Here is a 13,427-nt window from a genome sequence, read left to right as displayed (position 1 = left end):
GAAAAATGGTCACAAGTCACTTTTCTCAATGCCGTCATAACTTTGAATGGTCACTAAATGAACCGTTGTTAGTCGAGGACTAGCCATAATTCCCAGCAGCTTCCTTGGAAAATTAAAATGGGGATGAGGAAGGAACAAGAGAGGGGGTGGTTTGGTAGAAAATTAAGCACAGATCACTTTATGACCTGTGGACTTCAACTCCCAGAATTCCTGAACTTGGTGGGCTCAGGAACTCTGGGAGTTGTAGTCCACAAGCCATAAAGGGCCCCATAGTTACCCCAGACTCTAGAAAGAGTGCAGAGAAGAGCAACCAAGAGGATTAGGGGACTGGAGGCTAAAACATAGGAAGAACGGTTGCAGGAACTGGGTATGTGTAGTTTGATGAAAAGAAGGACTAGGGGAGACATGATAGCAGTCTTCCAATATCTCAGGGGTTGCCACAAAGAAGAGGGAGTCAAACTATTCTCCAAGGCCCCCGAGGGCAGGACAAGAAGCAATGGGTGGAAACTAATCAAGGAGAGAAGCAACTTAGAACTGAGGAGGAATTTCCTGACAGTGAGGACAATTCATCAGTGGAACAGAAGTTGCCTCCAGAAGTTGTGAATGCCCCAACACTGGAAGTCTTTCAGAAGATGTTGGATAGCTATTTGTCTGGAACGGTACAGGGTTTCCTGCCTAGGCAGGGGGTTGGACTGGAAGACCTCCAAGGTCCCTTTCAACTCTGCTATTGTATTTGTATCCCTGCCATAGATGATCTTCAGGGAAGAAAGATAGTCCTAATTTACCACCAATTCGTCCAATGACTGTTCAAAGTATTGAAAAAAAGTGGACGGCGGTCTCACTTAGCAACGGATATTTGTAAGTCGAGGACTGCCTGTAATTCCCATTGGACTGGAAACATTGTGGCTGTTTCGGGGAGGGGGTGGGTGGGTTCACTTCCTGACCCCATCGACGGTCCGGTCTCAATTGACATAAGGAGTACTTAGGATCAGCACCCAAATATTCTAATTCTAGATCGTTGCTAAAGGATCATTGGCTGCCCAAGGAAGAGGAGAAGGGGTGAGCAACCCTCACCCTTTTCCTCCCTGGGAATAAGTAGCGATAGACTGCCAGAGATCGTATTCAGCCGGTTCGGAACAGTTTATCCTAACCGGTTGCAGAAATTGTGGAGGAAATCGCCCATCCTCACCGGCTCTATGCTGTCCTATTTAGGCACGTTTTCAAGCCAAAGCGCATGCGCGCGCTCACATTTGCAAACCGGTAGGGCCGTGATGGCAGATCTATGGCACACGTGACACAGGCGGCATGCAGAGCTTTCTCTGCGGGCACGCAAGCCGTTGCCCCAGCTTCACGGCGCTTGCGTGTGTGCCTCTCGCTGGCCCGCTGTTTTTTTAGACTCTGCCGCACACGCGTGGGGATGCGGGTTGCGTGCAGGAGACGCGCTTGGGGGGCGAGGGTGCAGACGCATATTCATGGGGGCCGTGGGGGGGTCACATGCGCATGCGCAGGGCAGCCAGGCGCACGGGGGTGGTGGTGTCACACGCCCTTTCGGCATGTAACAACAAAAACGTTAGCCATCACTGTGGTAGGAAAAGTAAGCGACTACCCCCCCCACCATGAACCCTCTCTCTTTTTCTCCCAGGAAGTAAGTAGTGGTAGACTGCCCCTGTCCTTGGAAGTTCTACGTCGGCTGAGCACCGGTCGACGTGCAGAAATGCCCTCCCATGCTAAATCTTTTGTCGTTGTCGTTTGCAGTTCTTGGAACATGTTGATTCTCCGCTCCGGGATTTCTAAAGTCACCTAAGGCAAGACTCCAGGGGCCGATTTTTGCCCTCCCCCCGTACAAAGCCCTGTCCCATTGACCGGGTTTGCCGTGACAACAAGAGGAGAGGAGAGATAACCGTGATCCCCTTTGATCTCCTGGTTCAACAATCGCAAAGTACAGCAAACAAACCGTCTTCCTACGGGGAGATTCGGCAGTGCCAAACAAACTCGGTCCAGAAAACACAGCTAGAGGCCCCCGGACGGCCGACGTGACGGAAATGGGCAAAGTCTACAAACTCCAGAGGACATTTTCGGGCCCTGTTTATGGAGCTTTGCAAAGCAGACAAGAGGCGCAGGGCCTGGCGGTAAATCCCAGGGTGTTTACATCCAAAATGTCCTTGGGTTGACCAGCGTTAATGGTTGATTAGGTTCAGGGGGGAGCGAAATTGGGAGCCCCACCCACCCCCCGAGTGGTTTGCTGAGAAGGGACGGCGATAAGAAATCGAATTGAATTCAAAAAATAATTTAAAAACATGGCAAAGACGGTGCTTTTTCCAGAGGCAACTTGGACTTTCTGATTTTTCCTTGACGGCGTTTCGCTCCTCCTCCGAGAAGCTTCTTCAGTTCAAAAAGAGGGTCCTTTGTCTTTTAAACGCAGCCGGACTGCCGAATCTAGTCCTGGTGGGTTTCTTCTTTGTTGGGCCACGCGGTGGCGAAGTGGCTGTTTTGTTTCCCCAATCTCCAGATCTGCCCACGGCTCACTGCATTCGTACTGCATAGACCAGGGAGCCTCGACGGCTCGCTAAAAAGGATGCAAATGACCAGCTGTCTGCAAGGAGTGTAAATCCTCCCATTCCCCATCATTCGGGCAGAGCTGAAGAAGCTTCTTGGAGGAGAAGCGAAACGTCTTTGAAGAAAAACACAAAAAAAGTCTAGGGACCTCTTGAAAAAAACACCTTTGGGACAACCGGGACCAAGATGTCTATGGAGATTCGCGGTGTGCTTTGTCAAGAGGCAACTGGACTTTCCGGGTTGTTGTTGTTTTTTTCCTTCGAAGACATCTCACTTCTCCTCTGAGAAGCTTCTTCGGCTCTGACTGGATGGAGGGGAACAGAAGGATTTCTACTCCTTGCAGAGAAGCTGGTCATTTGCATCTTTTTCGTTGAGCCGTTGAGGCCCCCTGATCTATGCAGTACAAATGCCGTGAGACATGGGCAGATCTGGAGATTGGGGAAACAAAACAGCCACTTCACAACCGCACGGCCCGACACGGAACAAACCCATCGGGACTAGATTCGGCAGTCCAGTTGTGTTTAAAAGACAGAAGCCACTCTTTGGAAGACGGCAAAGTCCATATTTTGGACAAAGAGGACCGCTGGTTTGAAAGAGGGGTCAAAGAGGCCAGCTGTGTAAAATTGAACACCCCTCTTTCAACAGAGGGAGAAGGAAACAACCTCATCTATCTCCGGTTTACAACACAGTCCTTTCAGCAGCTCCAAGAAGGCTCCAGATTTATTTTCATCACTCGGGTGACCCTCGAGGACACGGACAAACCTCCAAGCGGCCTCAATGGCTCTCTAAAAAGGATGCAAATGACCAACTGTCTGCAAGGAGGATAAATCCTTCCGTTCCCCACCCTCCAGGCAGAGCCGAAGAAGCTTCTCGGAGGAGAAGCGAAACGTCTTCAAAGAAAAAAAACCAGAAAGTCCAGTTGCCTCTTGAAAATAGCACTTTTGGGACATTGGGAAGAGACGACCCACGAAAGCACGGTCCCAATTTCCCGCAGCGTAAAGGAAAGGAAAGATTTTTTCCTTCTTTCCTCATGAGAGTTAGTCACTTGAGCGAGGTAAAACTCCATGGACTTCAATTCCCAGAATTGCATTAGATACTTTTTCTTTTAAACCGGTTGTAGCTAGCCTTGGCTGCCCTTCAGTTATGTGGGTCATCTCTCAGGACATACGTACATGCCTACAGAAATCTATTTTTATTGTCTATTTTAAAAAAATTATCTAGAATTATCTATTTTTCAGCTTCGCCGCTTGGACGTTCAAACAATCCTTTGCAAGTTTGTTCCCAAGCAATTCATCGTCCTTTCGAAGGGGTGTGTGTGAAAAATAAGAATGTGTTTAAAGAAATAAACGCATCGGTTGCCAGATATGAGACGCGGTGTCACCGAGCTTGTCGATCAGAAAAATTGGCAGTTCGGCGGTTCGAATCCCTAGCGCCGCGTAACGGAGTGAGCTCCCGTGACTTGTCCCAGCTTCTGACAACCTAGCCGTTTGAAAGCACGTGAAAAATGCAAGTAGGAAAATAGGAACCACCTTTGGTGGGAAGGGAACGGCGTTCCGTGCGCCTTCGGCATTGAGTCATGCCGGCCACATGACCACGGAGACGTCTTCGGACAGCGCCGGCTCTTCGGCTTTGAAACGGAGATGAGCACCGCCCCCTAGAGTCGGGAACGACTAGCGCAGGTGTGCGAGGGGAACCTTTACCTTACCTTTAGATTCACACAGACACAACGAGAAGGGAACATTTCCGTGGTTTAGATACAGGAAGGAAGTCCTAAGAGAGCCTCTGAACATGTGCCAAATGTTTTTGGTTGTGGAAAAAGAAATCAGGCATTTCGCACCCAAGTTTCTAAGCTGGAAGAAGTTAGTTCCAGACAATTTGAGCTCCTGCACCCGTGTTTCTCCATCTCAGTACCCTTCAGATGGGTGGACTTCAACGCCCAGAATTCCCTAGCCAGCAGTGTTGAATTCTGGGAGTTGAAGTCTACCTAGTTTAAGATAGCCAAAATTGAGAAACCCTTCTCTGCATTTTCTACTCTAGAAATTCAGTTTTTGATCGTACAGGTTTTTCAATGGAAAAAAAAGCCTGTTAAAATCATTTTGATTTGTTTGACACTTTTGCGTCTCCCTGATTTCTTGTTTAATCTTAAACTTCTGAATTCAGAAGTTGTGGGTACTTCGTTCCTGGATGTCTTTAAGAAGAGACAGTCACTTGTTTGAAATGGTATGTGTATATACATACATACATACATACATACATACATACATACATACATACATACATGTTGTATTTGTGCTGATAAATAAAATAAAGGGAGACTAGTATAGATCTATTTCAAGCTATTTAGCTCTCATCAGCTAGCTGTACCCTTACTGGGAATCAAACCAGGGCTAAATAGCTTGAAATAGATCTATACTAGTCTTCCTTTATTTATTTATCAGCACAAATACAACACAAATATAAAAAGGCAACATTAAAAATAAAAATATGGTTTTCTGCCTGGATGGTCCTCTGTAATGAGCCGAAGGACAGAAAGGGGGAGTAGTGAGCTCCCTCCCATATTTGGGCATACCAGGGGTTGTAACACACATACATACATACATACATACATACGAACTCCTGCTTGAGCAGGGGGCTGGACTAGAAGACCTCCAAGGTCCCTTCCAGCTCTATTTTGATTCTTAGATTCTAATTCTGGAGAAGTGGTAAGCTAGGCACAGCCTTTTAGATGGGTTTCACGCAATACAGGTAATCCTCAACTTACGACCACAATTGAGCCCCGAATTTCTAACTTGCTAAGCGAGATGATTGTTAAGTGGATTTTGCCCCGTTTTACAACTTTCCTGAATGAATCAGTAAATCGTTGCTGTTGTTAAGTTAGTAACACGGTTGTTAAGTGAATCTGGCTTCCCTGCTGACTTGGCTTGCTGGAAGGTTGCTAAACGTAATCATATGACTCCCCTCCCCCCCCCCCCGGGGCACTGCAACCGTCATAAATATGAGTCAGTGGCCAAGCATACCAATTCTAATCACGTGATCCTAGGGATGCCGCAACGGTCGTAAGTGTGAAAAACAGTCTTCATAAGTCCTTTTTTCCCATTCCTGTTGTCACTTCGAAGGTCACTAAACGAATCGTTGTAAATCAAAGCCTGATAGTATAATTTAGGACTAGGAAAACAGATTATTCTGCCAGTTTATAGATTGTGTGCAGTGCAACTTCCGGCCACTAGGTGGCAATGTCAGCCTAGTATAGAAGTAAGCTGATTTTGGCGCAGATTTTAATGTTTTTAAACCTGCCAATCCAATTGCTGTCCATGCTGGACTACAGTGGCCATGCTGCCTGTGCATCATGGAATCTGTAGTCCACCCCATCTACAAAGCCTCCAACCCGGAGAAGGCTCAGTTCACCTCCATTGGTGTCTTCCTTTGGCTTGCCTTGACGGGGAAAGGCCGTGTCCATCCTTCACAAAACTCCCAACCCAGGGGGATTCTGGGAGTTGAAGTCCAGCAGTCTTCAAAGCCCCCCAAACTTGGAGATGCCTGATCTAGACCAGGGGACAGAAGGGGAAACTCATCCAATTTGCAAGCTGGGAGGGTGGGGAATATAGCCAGCGCTCTGGAAGATAGGCTCAAGATGGCAGAAGAATCTCGAACACCGAGATTCGAACACGGGACCGTATCTAATCAAATGAGATGCAACGGTGAGAAAAGGCAGGTTCTACATTTAAGCAAGGAGGAAAACCAAGCGCACAGGTAGAGAACAGGTTGCATAAACTTAGCACCCCCTCTCCCCCAAAGTATGCAATACCTTGAGAAGTATTTAAACCGGCCAAACCTGCATATGGCGGGAGTGAAAAAGAGAGCTGTGAAAATAACTACAGACCCCTCACATCTTGGACATAAATTGTTTCAACATCTGCTCTCAAAAGGACGCACACCAGAACAACTAGACACAAGGAGAGTTTTTCCCCCAATGCCTTTGCTAAAGAACTAATCCCCATAACACTGTTAAACTATTTACTTATTAGACTGTATTACTATTCTTCTTCTCATCGTCCCTATTATTACCTCTTTCCTTTTCTGCTTCAGACTATAGCTTTCTTGCTTGTATCTTTACGATTTATGTGGTTTTGTTTAGTTGCCTAGTATGATTTGATTGCTGATTTAGTAAGCTGTGACTATCACTGAGTGTGGTATCTTATGATTCTTGATGAACGTAATTGTTTTTCTTTTATGTATACTGAGAGCACCTGCATCAAAGACAAATTCTTTGCGTGTCCAATCACACTTGGACAATAACGAATTCTATTCTGTTCTATTCTATTCTATTCCATTTACTCTGCTCTTCTCTGCTCTACTCTACTCTACTCATTCTACTCTATTCTATTTACTGTACTCTGCTCCTCTCTACTCTATTCTATTCTACTCTTCTACTCTACTCTACTCTATTTATTCTACTCTAGCTACTCTACTGTACTCTATATTCTATTCCATTCCATTCCATTCCATTCCATTCTATTCATATTTTCTATTCCATTCCATTCATATTTTCTATTCTATTCCATTCCATTCTATTCCATTCATATTTTCTATTCTATTCTATTCCATTCATATTTTCTACCCTATTCTATTCTATTCCATTCCATTCTATTCCATTCATATTTTCTATTCTATTCCATTCCATTCCATCCCATTCATATTTTCTATTCTATTCTATTCCATTCCATTCTATTCCATTCATATTTTCTATTCTATTCTATTCCATTCAATTCCATTGCATTCCATTCGTATTTTATATTCTATTTTATTCTATACTATTCTATTCTATTCCATTCCATTCATAATTTCTATTCTATTCCATTCCATTCCATTCATATTTTCTATTCTATTTTATTCTACTCTATTCTATTCTATTCCATTCCATTCAATTCCATTCATATTTTCTATTCTATTCCATTCCATTCATGTTTTCTATTCTATTCTATTCCATTCAATTCCATTGCATTCCATTCGTATTTTATATTCTATTTTATTCTATACTATTCTATCCTATTCCATTCCATTCATATTTTCTATTCTATTCCATTCCATTCCATTCCATTCCATTAATATTTTCTATTCTATTCCATTCAATTCCATTGCATTCCATTCATATTTTATATTCTATTTTATTCTATACTATTCTATTCTATTCCATTCCATTCCATTCATATTTTCTATTCTATTCCATTCCATTCATATTTTCTATTCTATTTTATTCTATACTATTCTATTCTATTCCATTCCATTCCATTAATATTTTCTATTCTATTCCATTCAGTTCCATTGCATTCCATTCATATTTTATATTCTATTTTATTCTATACTATTCTATTCAATTCCATTCATATTTTCTATTCTATTCTATTCCATTGCATTCCATTCATATTTTATATTCTATTTTATATACTATTCTATTCTATTCCATTCTATTCCATTCATATTTTCTATTCTATTCCATTCTATTCCATTCATATATCCTATCCTATCCTATCCTATTCTATTCTATTCCATTCCATTCATATTTTCTATTTTATTCTATTCTAAAAGAGAAATATAAAAGGGAGACAGAAACCCAGAGCTTCAGCTTCCTGCCCCTGAGCAGCTACGTAGCTGAGGCCAGCTTTTAGAAATGCAGATCTGGTCATCCATTCAAGACAGGATATTTTGAACAAAAGCAGAATTAGATAGAATGGTAGGATCAGCCCTCAGTCCAGAGCCAAACCAGGAAAGCCAATTAAGACACAATGGAAATGGCCAAGCCTCCTCATGACATCATCTCAGAGAGCCCTGCCTTCAATTAAACTTAATTCAGATTAGCGATGACCCACACATAGCCTCCCGGGAGTCCAACAACCAATAGAATACATGTCCTTGCCACAGGAACAGGAGGCTCAAGGGCAAGGCTCCAAGAGAGGGTATAAATACCTCCCCCTCTCTCTCCACTCCATGTAGTCAGCTGCACCAGGACCTCAAAACCCATGTGGTCCTGCCCCTCAATTAAACCATCTTTCCAATCAGCCTCCATGTTTCCGGTGTCTTTCTCTCCACTTGGAGCTGAGCCCAGATGGAGATTTCTTCCAACAAGGTGTGAACCTCGCTCAATAGTAGTAACTGTGAAAGGGATCTTGGAATCCTAATGGACAACCATTTAAATAGGAGCCAGGCGTGTGCAGCAGCTGCCAAAAAAGCCAACACTGTTCTAGGCTGCATCAACAGAGGGATAGAATCAAGATCACGTGAAGGGTTAATACCACTTTATAATGCCTTGGTAAGGCCACACTTGGAATATTTGCATCCAGTTTTGGTCGCCACGATGTAGAAAAGATGTGGAGACTCTAGAAAGAGTGCAGAGAAGAGCAACAAAGAGGATTAAGGGACTGGAGGGTAAAACATAGAAAGAACGGTTGCAAGAACTGGGTATGTTTAGCTTAAGAGAAAGAAGGACTAGGGGAGACATGATAGCAGTCTTCCAATATCTCAGGGGTTGCCACAAAGAAGAGGGAGTCAAACTATTCTCCAAGGCACCTGAGGGTAGAACAAGAAGCAATGGGTGGAAACTAATCAAGGAGAGAAGCAACTTAGAACTGAGGAGAAATTTCCTGACAGTGAGAACAATTCATCAGTGGAACAGAAGTTGCCTCCAGAAGTTGTGAATGCCCCAACACTGGAAGTCTTTAAGAAGATGTTGGATAGCTATTTGTCTGGAACGGTAGAGGGTTTCCTGCCTAGGCAGGGGGTTGGACTAGAAGACCTCCAAGGTCCCTTCTAACCCAACGATTCTACGTTTTAAAAGTTGCCGAAGTTGCTAAAAAAAGCCCCACCCCACCCCCATGCCAGCTGGGGGGAATTCTGGGAGTTGAAGTCCACCCGTCTGAAAGCTGCTGAGCGTGAAAACCCCTGACGGAAGGCCTCAAGCACTTTGCACAATCGCTTTGATTCTTCTGAGTTTCTCCCCCTGCTGCCTCGGTTTGCTTGTCCTCATTCCTTCTTCCTGCCCACGTTTCCACTTGTACCTCTTATCCAGTAGGTGTTTGACAAATGAAATAAATACATAAAATAAAGTATTTTTTCTTTTATTTCCTTTAGAGGGCTGAGCTCTCCAAGGAGACATTGATTCCATGCAGTGTGTGGTGGTGGTTGTGGGGGGAGAGATTTCCTGAGAATTGCATCTGACTCAACAACACACGCCGACGAGGTTCCTTAGTTCACAAGTCCCGGCTTCCCCCTTGAGGTCATCCAGCCCAACCCACAGATGATAGAGAGAGAATGTGATGCTTTGCGTCGCCTTTTGAGCACGTCAACACACTCAAGAAAGCGGGCCTCGCTCGTGCCAATGTTACCGGGCTCCATTTGAATGCTCAGCTGTAACCCCCAAATCCCAACTGCGTCTTTGTGCAATTATTTTACTTTATTTTATTTTATTTTTTAAAAAAAATTCTTCTGCAGAACATGACTTTATCCAACCAGGTGCAAATTTGCTAGGCAGCAGGTTTTTAAAAAATTAGATTTTTTTTTTAAATGACGTAGACGTATTCCTTTACCTCCCTGAAGTCTAGAAGGCTGTGAAAGGACTCTCTGGAAAAAAAACAACACATCTTTGGTTAGAGGGTAAACTGAAAGGGGCAGGGACCCTTGAGGTCATCCAGCCCAACCCCTGCTCAGAGGAGACATCTAAATGCAATTTATCCAAGACCAGAAGGCATGGATACCAAACCAAACTTCCTCCTTCAATTTCAGCCTCGTTGGTCAAACTGCTCTCGCCTTTTCCGTTTATTTAAAAATATACCATGAAATATGCCTATTATTTAATTCTTATTCCTCCCCCCCCTCGCGTCGTCTGAAATCTGGAGTGATGGAGGATTTGATCCAGTGTTTCCTCAACCGTGGCCGCTTTTAAGGCGGGTGGACTTAAAACTCCCAGAATTCCCCAGCCAGCATGGGAGAGAGCGACCTCAGCCAATTAAGATGGGTGGACTTCAACTCCCAGAATTCCCTAGCCGGCCCATGCTTGGCTGGGGAATTCTGGGAGTTGAAGTCCACTCGTCTTAAAAGTGGCCAAAGTTGAGAGAAATAGACTGTCTTGCAATTTTCTAGGTTGCTTCACTCCTTGATGAGTTTCCCTCCGTTGCTTCTTCTTGTCCTACCTTCAGTTGCTTCGGAGAATAGATGGAAACCCCCCCCTTCTTTGGGGTAGCCCCTCAAATATTGCAAATGCTGCTATCATGTCCCCACTGGTCCTTCTTTATTCTAGATTGGCCGTCCCCAATTCCTTCCTCCGTTTAAGTCTCCGGGGTCTTTAAATTAGCTCTTGTCTTTAAATTGAGTCTCCAGGCCTTTCAAAACTTTATTTCGTGGATTATTTTTTTTAAATGAGGAAAGAATGAAGTGAGAAGTTGACAGGGGAAAAAAAAGAGATTTGGAAGGGACTCCAGAGATCTTCTAGTCCAACCCCCTGTTCACAAGATCCTATATCATTTCAGACCAATGGATGTTTGGAAAATAGTTTGACTCCCTTATCTCAGGGGTTGCCCCAAAGAAGAGGGAGTCAAGCTATTCTCCAAGGCACATGTGGGTAGAACAAGAAGCAATGGGTGGAAACTAATCAAGGAGAGAAGCAACTTAGAACTGAGGAGAAATTTCCTGACAGAACAATGAATCAGTGGAACTACTTGCCTCCAGAAGTTGTGAATGCTCCAACACTGGAAGTCTTTAAGAAGATGTTGGATAACCATTTGTCTGAAGTGGTGCATGGTTTCCTGCCTAGGCAGGGGGTTGGACTAGAAGACCTCCAAGGTCCCTTCTGACTCTACTATTGTATTGTATTTTATTATGTCCAGTCTCTTCTTAAAAAGTCTCCAATGATGAAGCACCCACAACTTCTGGTGGCAAGTTGTTCCACTGGTTAATCCTTCTCCCTGTCAGGAAATTTCTCCTTCGTTCTAGGTTGCTTCTCTCCTTGATTAGTTTCCACCCGTGGCTTCTTGTCCTTGGAAGAATAGCTTGACTACCTCTTCTTGGGGGGCAGCTCCTCACATTCTGGAAGACTGCTATCATGTCACCCCTAAGTCCTTCTCTTTGTTAGAGTGAACGTATACCCTCTGTTTTTAAGAATCTGTCCATGCAGATTCTTAAAAACAACAACACAGGTGTGTAGAGAGGATTGACCTTGGCCTTGAGGCCACCCGTTCGAATCCTACTCAAACCCCCCCCCCCTTCCCCAAGCCCTGGCCTTGCATTTGCTTTCTCCCTGCTATGGAAGTTCCTCATTTCGGCTTGCTGAGTTGTTGTGCAAGCCTCCGATGTCTTCCCTTATCCAGTGAGGTCAACCGAGTCTCTGGAGGAGACATCACGAGTCGGTCAGCTGAGCTGACTGGACACCCTCACTCCCCCCCCCCCCTTCCGAAGGCCAGCTGCCTCCTCCTGCAAAACAGATGGTGAACCACAGACTTCTGAAAAGTGCCTACGGGTGGCAAACACCCGTCCGGGCTGCCCAACATATAATATATATATATATATAGCCCAAGTTCAAATCCCAGTAAGGGTATGGCTAGCTAATGAGAGCTAAATAGCTTGAAATAGATCTATGCTAGTCTCCCCCCATTCATTCATCAGCAAAAAAATGTAATATATATCAACAAGGTCCAGCGTGGAGTCTTGAGTAGGGTGAACTCCATTGTACGCAGAGCCTCTGAGCATGGGCTAAGGGCTTCCCCTGAGGAAGCGTATAACCCTGGGAGGCGGGAAGAAGAGTTACTGGCTGGACCGGCGCTTTTCAAACTTTAGTAATGTTAAGACGGGTGGACTTCAACTCCCAGAATTCCTCAGCCAACATGGCTATTAGCAACCTTAGTAACTGTAATAAGATGGACTTCAGCTCCCAGAATTCCTCAGCCTACATGGCTCCTAGTAACCTTGGTAACTGTAATAAGATGGACTTCAGCTCCCAGAATTCCTCAGCATACATGGCTCTTAGCAACCTTGGTAACTGTAATAAGATGGACTTCTGCTCCCAGAATTCCTCAGCCAACATGGCTCCTAGTAACCTTAATAATTTGAAGATAGATGGACTTCAAGTCCCAGAATTCCTAAGCCAAAATGGGAGTTAGTAAATTGAAGATGGGTGGAGTTCAACTCCCAGAATTCCTCAGCCAAATAGGGGTTTGCAACCTTAGTAATGTTAAGACGGGTGGACTTCAATTCCCAGAATTCCTCAACCAACAAGCTGTTAGCAATCTTAGAAATGTTCAGCTGGGTGGACTTCAACCCCCAGAAATCTCCAGCCAACATGGCTGTCAGCAACTTTAGTAGCTTTAAGATGTCTGGACTTCAACTCCCAAAATTCCTCAGCTAGCATGACTGGTTTGGAAATTCTGGGAGTTGAAGTCCACCCATCTTCAAGTTTGCTAAGGTTAAGGAGCACTGCTCCAAGGAATCAATCAATCTACACCATTTCAGACAAATGGTCTCGTCTTCAAAACCTCCAGTGATGGAGCTCTCACAACTTCTGGTGGCAAGCTGTTCCATAGGTTAATTGCCCTCACTGTCAGGGAATTTCTCCTTAATTCCACATTGCTACGCTCTTTGATTAGTTTCCATCCATTGCTTCTTGTTACTGCTTTAGGGGGCTTTGGAAAATAAGTTCACCCCCCTCCTCTTTCTGGCAGCCCCTCAAATAACTAGAAGACTGCTATCATGTCCCCCCTAATTCTTCTTTTATCTAGATGGGCTAACCCCAAATCTTGCCACCGTTCTTCATACGTTTTTAGTCTCCAGGCCTTTTGATCCTCTTAGTTGCTCTTCTTTGCACTTTTTCCAAAGTGTCAACATCTTTT

Source organism: Natrix helvetica (genome assembly GCF_964273705.1).
Source record: "Natrix helvetica genome assembly, chromosome: W".
In the NCBI taxonomy this organism is placed as follows: Eukaryota; Metazoa; Chordata; class Lepidosauria; order Squamata; family Natricidae; genus Natrix; species Natrix helvetica.
The sequence above is the reverse complement of the archived record's forward strand: the minus strand, read 5'-3'. Positions refer to the sequence as shown.